A 10,902-nucleotide genomic window follows, 5' to 3' on the forward strand; every position below is an offset into this window, starting at 1 on the left:
GATAATATTAAATAAACTGAAAAGCAATCATTTCTTGCCTCTTTATTTTTTTTTTTTTAGTTTGTAGAGTAAAATTGAGTTGACACAAGGGAAGGGAAACAAAAATAATATAAAAACAGGGAGGGAAACAAAACATAAGAGACTCGTAAGTATGGAGAACAGACAGTTACTGGAGGGGGTGTGTGGGAGGGGGATGGGCTAAATGGGTAAGGGGCACTAAGGAATCTACTCCTGAAATCATTGTTGTACTATATGCTAACTAATTTGGATGTAAATTTAAAAAAAAAATTAAAAATAATAAAAAAAATTGAGTTGATCTCAGAATCATTAAAGAAAATGAGCAACATATGTTCTGTTTAGAACACAGTACAATTTGAAAATAAAACCAGAAGACTGTTGAATAGAAGGAGCCCAAAGGTTAATGTGGAGAAGCAGAAATCACTTATCATAAATCACTGGCTTATAAAAATAAAAGGCTTACCCTTTTCTTTTGTTCAAGGTGTGATTGTCCATCCCTGCTGCTACCCACGGCAGTTTAGATAATCATTGCTGGGAGAAAGAAAAAAAAAAGGAATACTTGAATGTCCAAGGATGTATATAGTATGTTCTACCAAAGCTTCTAACACTGAAGTGTTTGTATTATTAACACCCTGTAAAATTTACTATAGTGACTAATTTGCTATAGTCACTGGACAGAAATCATGCAGCATGATTTACACTACTACAAAATCTTTACTAACTTGGGCACCATAAATTTGATCATTTAATAATTTAGTGCTAAATCTCTTCTTTTAATGAAAGGAGAGTGATCATGATTATTATTAATGCTATTTTTAGTTAGTTTTAAATTATGCCATTATGATAAAACATTCTACTTAATTTAATATTTCAACTCAAAATTAATTTCCAAAGTCTTTAATTCTACTCAGTCTGCATAATTACAAGGTATTGTAATACTCTTGCAACTGAATCTCTAAAGTGCATTTAACAATAGAGAATGTTAAGTGGATATTTTATTTAGGTATTCCAGCTTAGACTTGATCTTGGTTTTCCAGAATTCCAACAGAGAGCAATCTAATTAAGAAATTAAAAATCTTTTTAATTCTTAAAGAAGAGATAAACAATGGATAAAGGTATTTATATCACATTCTGATACAAGAATTGCATGATTTTAAATGGTATGTTACGATTTTCCAATGATTAAAAAAAACGGTTATTTTTGAAAAATAACAGTTAACATGTCATCTCAGAATGCTCTTTTATGCGATTGTCTTCCAATTTGCAGCATCCAATGAATGGAAAAGTGAATTTTGACATTTTGGGGAAAGAAGTAGTTATTTCACATGCTGACAGGTGTTACTGTAAATGCAACTTGCAACTTAAGACCACCATCTACTGGCTCTGACCAACTCTGCAAAAGCTACCCACATAATATCCAACTGATTTTAAATGTACCCTACCAAAAAATCTACAAACACCCTTTTAAAGAATTTATTAAACTAGTCACCTACTACCCGACCGATATGTGAATATTCAATTTGCACGTTCTTAAAGGCATTCATCATTCTTCAAGAAAACACAATAACTAGACTCTGTTGTTAGATGCTGTTAGCAATGATGATTAACTGCAGGGGTTCCCCCCCCCCTCCCCACATAATAAACCTGATACTCTTGAACCAGACTTGATTGATAGGCAGGGATATCAGAATTTATGCCCTGCCACAGAAGATGCTCTATGACAGTCAGGATTCTATTTAAGAGCTAAATAGAAGGACACTTTGCTAACAAGGCTTCATTATACTAATTCATATTGCCTTTCTTTCATTCCCCAAGACCCATCCATGGTTTGGTATTGATTTTGGTGGGATACTGCTATCAGAACGGGGGCTTAAATTGTAACCTAGGATCACAACCTTCTCTGGAGCCTTTTAAATTACTCTGATTAGTAATTTCTAGAACCAAATGAGAATTGAGTTACATCTCCTAAGAGTTTCTACCTTAGCTCTGCTCCCTCTCAACTACACTTTTATTTTTAAATTTAGAGATAAAGCAATACACTTATGAAAGCTTTGTTTCTTTTATGTACTATTGCACCTATCCTGGAAAAAATGTAATTCTTTGCTTTCCAAGTTCTTTAAATCACTGTATTCATTCATTCAATCATTCATTCTTTCAACAAATATTTATTAGGGCCCTGGGCTCTGCAGCAGTTAATGGGGGTGTACAGTGTTAAAAAGAAAACCATAGGCCCAAAATGGTGTCACTTAGGTTAAGATCTCAAATCAGTAAGCCATAACTTAATACTTAACCTAACTCAGTTTCAACCACCCAGAAAGGTAGTCTTATCCAATCATTTTGGGAATTTTCTCATCAGCACCAATAAGGTAATCTGTCACATGAGCCCTCTTCATCCAGAAAAGGAAGATGAGGTAATCTACCCACTAAAACCCAAATGAAGGTGACTGAACCTGAAATAATCCTTTTATTTTTTGTTTATGACTTCCTTGTCCTGACTTTAAAAATGTTTTCTTTTCTGTAGCCCTCTGGAGCTCCCTTCTACTTGTTAGATGGGATGCTGACTGATTCATGAATTGTTTGATGAAGCCAGTTACATCTTCAAATTTACTCTGAATTTTTTTTAACAACAGGTAAGTAAAAAATACAATTCCAATGAACATAACAGATTTATATGAGATTTATACATATATTTATTTCTATGCTCCCTGGTTTCCATAAAGGTGTGAAATATATCACTATAAGTGATTTTTGAGTATTGATATTAAAAATTCCTTTTCGGAGTTTGCAAAATTATTTTTTCCCCCTTCCCTAACCTCCACCATGTGAAAGATATGCATAGCCAGTGAAGGCACTTTTAACAGAGACAGATGAAGAAACTATCCACTTCTAAGCCTTCTGTTCATCTCTATATACCCTGTGAAGTCTCCATACACCCATGGAGATTTTCTCTGTGTAAGCATGTGGTGTATTCTATTGTTTTCCAAGTCACCCAGACTTGAAATCCTGGCCTCAGCTTTTCTGATTAAAATAAAAGCTATGAGACAGAAACTCCCTCATCTTCCCAAAAAGAAATCTACCGGTTTACCTGAACCTCTAACTGTAATTTCTGCCTTCCTGTCTGTTTTAATGGAAGACAGACCCCTCCTATCAAAAGTCAGATCTTCACGTCACCCTATACACATTAGCTCTGGATACTTAAAAAATTTCCTCCTGCAAATAGGACTCTATTTATACTGCAGTATCAACTTCCCCCTCTCCACTCATCATTCTCATTAACATATAAAGAACTTTTAGTTTTGTGCATTAAAAAATTTTATAACTACCCCATTATATTACCCCCATTCACAGCAAAATTTCTTGAAAAAGTTGTCTATATTGCTTCTATTGCATCACCTCTTATTTTCTCCTCATTCCTTTTAATGGGCTTTCTGGCTCACCATCCACTGCGATTGCACATTAACATCACCAATGATTTCCCTGTTTTCACATCCAACAGTAACATTTCTGTTCTCATCTTTACAGACTTCTCAACAGCATTGGACCATTCTGTGCTCCTGGAAAGCCTCTCTGTTTTTGGCTTCAAGATACTTCACTGCTAGCTTTTCCTCTGTCCTTACTAGCCATTCCTTTGCAGGCTCCTTAGTATGGATCTGGGACTCTTTCTCTTCTTTATCTATACCTTCTCACTAGGTGATTTCATCCAATCCCATGGTTCTAAAGAATACCTATATTTCCAGTGATTCTGAGTTTTATTTTTCTAGACTTGAACTTTGCCCCAGATTGGCTTTTAGATCCAATTGACCTCTTGATATTTCCACTTGAGCTTCTAATATGCATCTCATTAACATACCCCCAAACAAAACTTCCAAGACCTGCAAAACCTGCTTTCCCCTTGTGTTTTAACTTGTCATACAAAGCACAGCAGTCAACCTGGTTGATCAAGCAAATATTTAGAAGTCCTTTCCTTTCCTCTCCTTCCTATGTCTAACCCATCAGTAAATCTTGTCAATTCTGCCTCCACAGTATCCCCTGAATCCATGAACTCCATCTCTATCATGACAAAGTGGACCGCTGCTATGGTCTCCTAACATGGTACTTGGCTTCTCCTTTTTTTATATGACTATTCCTTTTTCATACATTAGCCAGTAACTTTCCTTAAAACAGAATTTGTATCACATAACTGCTCTATTTAAACCTTCCAAATTAAACCCCCTAATCCTGGCATCCAGTGCCCTGTAGAAGGCGGGCTCTGTTCACTGCTATGTTTTCATATCTTTATACTCTTGGCTCACTATGCCCCAGACACATTTGCCTTACTTGGGTTCTTCAAGCATGCCCAGATGCCCAGATCATTCTTTCCTTGGGGCTTTTGTTGGGACACTTGCCCCAGATCTTTAGATGGTTGGTTCCTTCCCATCATTCAGATCACTATATACATGTCAATTCCTCAGAGAGACCTTTCCTTCTCTATCACTTCACTCTTTTATTTTCATCATAGCATTTATTGGTACTTGGTTTTTTTATTTATTTGTTTATGATCAGTTACTTCTCAGTAGAATGTGTACTCTATGATGACAAAGACCCTGCCTGCCTTGCTCACCATGGCATCATAGTGCAGATGAAATAGTTCATGACATTTGGTAGGTACTCAATAAATGTTTATAGAATTAATGGATAAATTACTAATTAATTTTGGGCCCTGATTTTTCCCAAATATCCACCCACATCCAGTGAGACCAAGTCCTGACAACACTTTATTCCTACAGCTACCACTCTAGCCCAGATTCTTATTACCTGGATTCTTTACTGCCTCCTTGAAAACTCTTTCCTCTCCCCATCTGCATAGCCATACTATGGCTCCATACTATGGCTCCATACTATGGAGGCAGAATGATGTAATGGTTAAAGCACAGACTCTTAAGTCAGACTGCCTATGAGCCAGTCCAACTCTACTACAAAGTAATTGTTTGATCTTAGGTAAATTATTTAGCCAGTCTGTGACTCTGTTTCCTCATATGTAAAATGGGTACCCATCTCATAGACTGTTGTGAGGAATTGGTTAATTTTCATGGTAATCCATGGTAACCATTTGAGCCAGAGCCTAGAAAGCGCTGATAAGTGTTAGTTTCTTCCATGCATATCCAATTAATCTTTCTAAAATACTGCTTTACCTACATCACTGCCTTACCCATCACACACTGAAACTCTGGATAAAAAAACATTCAAGGCCTCTCAATTCTCAAATAATTAAGAATCTGATTTCTCCTTCAAGGCCTTCCTTGATATAGTACCTATATCTTTCTTTATATTAATTAGCTTCCTTCATTCCATCATATAAACACTTCCATTCAGTCCAGGCCATGTGCACATGTGTTATTTCAGCTAAAATTTACTAAGTACATGTAATGGACCCAGCATTGTTGCTGTATATATACATAAATGAAAGATGCCACCTTTTTCCCTCAAAGTCTTCAGAGTCTCCTAAAGTCATCTATCATTTAGGGTTCTCCAGTTACAAGAAACTGAAACTGATACTGGACAACCTTAATAGAATAAATAAATTTGACAAAAGCACATGGAACATTTTATAGAATCCAAAGAAAAGCTGGAAAGGGGAAAAAAAAAGACTCAGAAAGGATAAGAATCAAGGTAGGTCTTAAGTTACGGAAACCAAAGCTAGTGTCTTCAGGGTCCTAAGAGGAGTCAGTGGCAACAACTTTCACCTTTTGTCATTTTTCTTCTCAAAGGGCAAATCCCAGGGAAATAACATAATTAAACTGACCTTGACTGCATTTCCATCCCTTGGCTAGGGGAAGGCATAGTATCTAGAGGAGGAAGGATAGCTCCCCAAAACAAAATTGATAGTTGAAATTCAGAAATAAATGGAGCCCTAAGTCCAAGATTTTTTCATCTTCAACTTAGTTGTCCACTTTTTTCTCCCAGCTTTCTTTCCCTAACTGTCATTTCACTTGCTAACTACTGGCCTTTTCTTAAGTACAGGTCAAGCTAACTGCCTCCCTGGGGCCTTTACAAGCTGCCCCAGAATTTAACCATCACTTCTTTCTAGGAACTTCTACAGGAGTTATTTATACCTGACATCTGGCACTTAGCATTGCCTTCTTGCATTGTATTTTATATATTTTTGTTTAAATGTTCTCACCCCCCCAAGAGAATACCCACTTGTAGGTTCTATTATACCTTATGAACTTCTCTTAGTTTATCCCAGGTTGAAAAAGGCCCATGGATTATTGGTACTGGTTGTCTGATAGGAAATGAACATATCTCCTGGAACAATGTCAGTTATGTCTGTTCTCTTCTTCAAATGCACCCGCATCTCCCACCCAATACCATCAGGGATCTGGTTTAGGGTAGAAGGCCAGGGGTGTTTTCTTTAAAAAATTTTTTTTTGTTTATTTTTGGGAGAGTGCAAGCAGAGCAGAGGCAGAGAGAGAGGAACAGAGGATCCAAAGCAGGCTCTGTACTGACAGGCTGACAGCAGAGACCCCATTGTGGGGCTTGAACTCATGAACTGCAAGATCATGACCTGAACTGAAGTTAGACACTCAACTAACAGAGCCACCCAGGCACCCCAGGGGTGTTTATTTTTATCTAAGAAATCCTAGGTTATCTCATCTGAAACTTTACTGGCTAACCCCTTAGGAGCAACGTGACTCTGAGACAATTAGATATAAAGTAGGTTTACAACACATTCTCATATTTACTTACCCATTTGTTAATGTCATTTATCCAAAATTTATCCATTTATTTATCTCAGGCATACAGAGAGGCTCAGAAGCTCTGGTCAGCACTGGGTACTAAGAGCCAAGATTGGGCATCATAGCAAAGTGATGACCTGGAGTTGAGATGATCACAAATCACTTTCTAATCTACTATATAATTAATTTAGGTACAATGTTGCTTTTTATTTTCTGAAACTACCACTAAAACATATATTCCTCAAGATCAGAGATTTTTCCTCTTTGTTCTCTGATGTGCCCCAAGTTCCTACAACTGTGTCTGGTGGAGAGCAAATGCTTGATACAGATTTATTGAAAGAGTGAATGGATGAGAAATACACAAGAGCATCCTGGAGGTAGGCTCAGCAACTTCCAGAAGAATCTATAGCATCAAGTCCAAATGGAGTAGGTGATGAAAGGTAAAGCCAGGAGAGGTTTTGTGAGATCTTGGAACTGAGAGGCAGAGAGGAGTTTACAGAGCCCCTCTGGCTTTGCACATGGGTGGGAAGGGATTAGGGACATTGAGCTAACTGGGACGATAGCAACCATTTTGTTTACTCAGAGAAGACATTATTGTTCCCCTTTCTAGATAAGGAAATAAAATTGGAGGAGTCTTACTTCCCAGGTTACACAGCAAGCAAATTTCAGGGCTACCTTGAGAACCCAGAATTTAGGCAAAATTTAGTTTAGTTCAAAAGAACACTTAAGAGAGCCAGTTATACCTGTATTATAACCCTGGCTCCCCTACTCAGCACCTGTGTGACATAAATCCAGTTATGTATTCACTCTAAGTCTTGGTTTCTCAACTGTTAAATGAGAATAAAAGTAGTACATATCTCTTAGATTTGCTAGGAGAATTAAGTGAGAAAATTCTTGCCAAGTATTTAGTTCAGTGCCTAGCACATAGTAAGTAACCAATAATACTATTATAATAATCTTCATCGGCATTTTAATCATTGAACAAATATTTATGGAAGATCCACTATAAAGGATGTTAACTGTGCAAATATCAGTAAGAGGCAACTTTCAGCTTTCAAGTATCTCTACAGTCTAGACCTCAAACAGATAAATTAAAAACAATGAGATGTGAATGGTAGAGATAAGCCCAAGAAACAGCACAGGGAAAATGCAACTATTATGCTCTGACTGGTCCAGAGAGCTTCTTGGCAGAGATAACTCTGGAGAGAACTATTATGAGTATCTAGGAGTTTTTCAGGCAAAGAAATATGAACAGGGTATTGCCAAGAAAGAGAACAGTATGAATAAAGGCATATGTGCAGGGTGACTACGAGCAATTTCAAGAACAAACTTCAAAGTAGAGATGTGAGAGATGGGATTGAAGAAGTAGAAACCAGGTAATTTAGGGCATTGTATGACATGCTAGGAAACTTAAACCTTCTTTTGGCAATGTGAACTAATAGCATGGGTTTAAGAAATAATACAGCATGATCAGATGTTCATTGGCTAGATCACTGGCAACTAAGTGGAAAATAAATTTGAAGGGGAAGAGAATAGGAACAGAATTACCGTAAGAGTCCAAGCAGGAGCCAAAAGGGGATGAAAATAAGGCAGTGGAGAGGGGAGAAGAGGTGAAGAAAAATGTGAAGCACTGGAACTGGTTAATTGGATGAGGTTGAGGTTGGTAGGGGAGATAGTAATGGGAGCCCAAGAAATGGAAACTAAAGAAAGGGAAGCTTCTACCGGCCAATTTTTCTTTTCTAAAAAAGTTTGCAAATAAATCACTCCAGGATGCGTCCTGAGCCAGAGTTCATTTTCAGCTACACTTAGGGTGTCATATGCCTATCTTTATTCGTGATGGTGCAGTTATGTTTTTGAGGACTCACCAGTCTCCACTGGCTTTTACTGTCTTTTCTAGTCAACTCTTTGCATTTTCTTTTTCTTTCTTTCTTTCTTTCTTTCTTTCTTTCTTTCTTTCTTTCTTTCTCTTTTTCCTTCCTTCCTTCCTTCCTTCCTTCCTTCCTTCCTTCCTTCCTTCCTTTTTGAGAGAGAGAGAGCACACATGTACATGCACACATACAGGGTAGGGGCAGAGGGAGAGGAAGAGAGAATCTTTTTTTATGTTTATTTAATTATTTTGAGAATGAGAGAGAGCATGAGCGGGGAAGGGGCAGGGAGAGAATTCCAAGCAGGCCCTGAACTCTCAGCACAGAGCCCACAGGGCTCGAACTCATGAATTGAGAGATCATGACCTGAGCCAAAATCAACCAACTGAGCCACCCAGACACTCTAAGAGAGAGAATCTTAAGCAGACTCCATGCCAAGGGGCTTGATCTCAAGACCATGAGATCATGACGTGAGCTGAAACCAAGAGTCAGGCACTGGATGCTTAACCAACTGAGCCACCCAGATGCCGCGACCTTTGGATTTTAAATGCATTCTCCCTGCAAACAAGAACAAGATCACAGGGGCAAGATTTCCAAGTAGGAATCAGAAGACTGAAAGTTACTTTTGTTTAAATTATTATAAAATGAATTAGATGCTCTAAGTCTCAGTTTCTATAGCTGATGAATGGGAATAGCAGAAACCATGCCTTCCCTTTATATGAACAATTGTGCAAGACATGTAAAGAATTTCAGCAACAGAAGAAAAAAGCATTAAAATATTCTAGTCCTTTTAAAATATCAAATGCATTGTCAAGGTGACTTAACATTGGTTTGATTAAGGTCTCCTCCTTCTAAACTGTAAAGTTCTTAAACATAGTTAAATTAATAAGCATTTGTTAGTACCCAACAGAATGCCAGACTCACTGCAAATTTAGCATGTTGCTTACAGCATATCCTGGTAAGTCTGAACTCACCTAACTTTGAGAATCTTCTCATTTTGAATGAGAAACACTTTCACTTCTCCTTTCTACTAGTTTTCAAGCATCTGATTTTTTTTCCTTGTCCATAGTAAATTAGAACCTGGCCCTATTTTTCACAATTCTAGATTTTGATTGCACACTTAGATTTCAGGACAATCTACTGGCTTCACAGAAACATCAAATATAAGTTCGAAATCAATAGAATGTACATAAAAATCAGTGTAACCTTGTAAGGTCTATGTCCCATTCTTATTCATTTTCCTAATATATATTTCCATATATAATATACATATTTCCATATATTATACATATAATCCACATGTATAATTTATGTATATATATTTCCATATACATATTATATATTTCCATAAATTATATATATTTCTATATATTATATATTTCCATATATTATACATATAATCCACATATATAATTTATATATATTTTCATAAATATATATATTCCCATATATATAATACATATATGAAAAGAGAATAAGAGCTGATTATATATTGGTTGAATAAATGAGTGAAAATATTGTCTTACCCTAGGACAAAATCTCTGTCTGTTAGACTATCATTCCTAAAATGATACTCAACATGTAGGGGCAAAAATGCCTCAATTTTTCCCTTTCTTATGACAGAATTCACTCAAATTCTTTATCACCTCTCCCTATGACAAACAGGTCTTCCTCAAAAATCTCCACCATGAAACTATATACTGGGAGAATTGCATCCAGAGACAGAATTTGATCTCTATTCTTTCCGAATGATGAGGCATATAGATAGCAGTATATTTCAATTTTGCAATGTGTATATACTGTGTACTTAATGAGCATCCAAAAGAAAAAAACTCTATAGCAATCTCTGGGAGGAGAGAGTATTAGAATATAATTACTTAACAAATCTAACAACAAAATTCTTCAATTATTATCTACCCTGAAAATATCCACTTACAGATTCATATTTCTTCCAAGCTGTCAACAACTAGACCAGTAATAGTATCTAGGAACCATCGTACGTCCTAGTTTTCAGTCTTTGGGAAACTAACATATAACTCTTTCCCTGGAAAGCAAAAGAAAAGAGAAACTATGTTAAGTGTCTTGTATGTACTTGGCTATAGATTTGATGCTTTTATGAACGTTACACTAAGTATGATCACCATGAGAGTAGCCACCTTGAATACGCTCCTCAGGCTATATCCACAGCCTAGCAGGGCCAAATACACAGATCTTTAGTAACAATAGCTAAGATTTTCTGGGTACTTATTATTTGCCATACATTGTTCTTAGTAAGTACTTTTCATATACAAATTCATTTGATT

At 36.6% G+C, this 10,902-nt stretch overlaps 1 long non-coding RNA gene across 1 annotated transcript; it reads right to left on the minus strand.

The window, feature by feature from the left end:
- Window positions 1-480: 480 nt before the first annotated feature.
- Window positions 481-10,637, minus strand: LOC122217099. The gene is made up of 3 exons (XR_006201288.1): window positions 10,536-10,637; window positions 6,745-6,871; window positions 481-549 (listed from the first exon to the last, which is right to left on the minus strand). It is a non-coding gene; the product is annotated as an uncharacterized LOC122217099 (long non-coding RNA).
- Window positions 10,638-10,902: the final 265 nt, after the last annotated feature.

The sequence above is a fragment of the Panthera leo genome, chromosome B1 (genome assembly GCF_018350215.1).
Source record: "Panthera leo isolate Ple1 chromosome B1, P.leo_Ple1_pat1.1, whole genome shotgun sequence".
NCBI lineage: Eukaryota > Metazoa > Chordata > Mammalia > Carnivora > Felidae > Panthera > Panthera leo.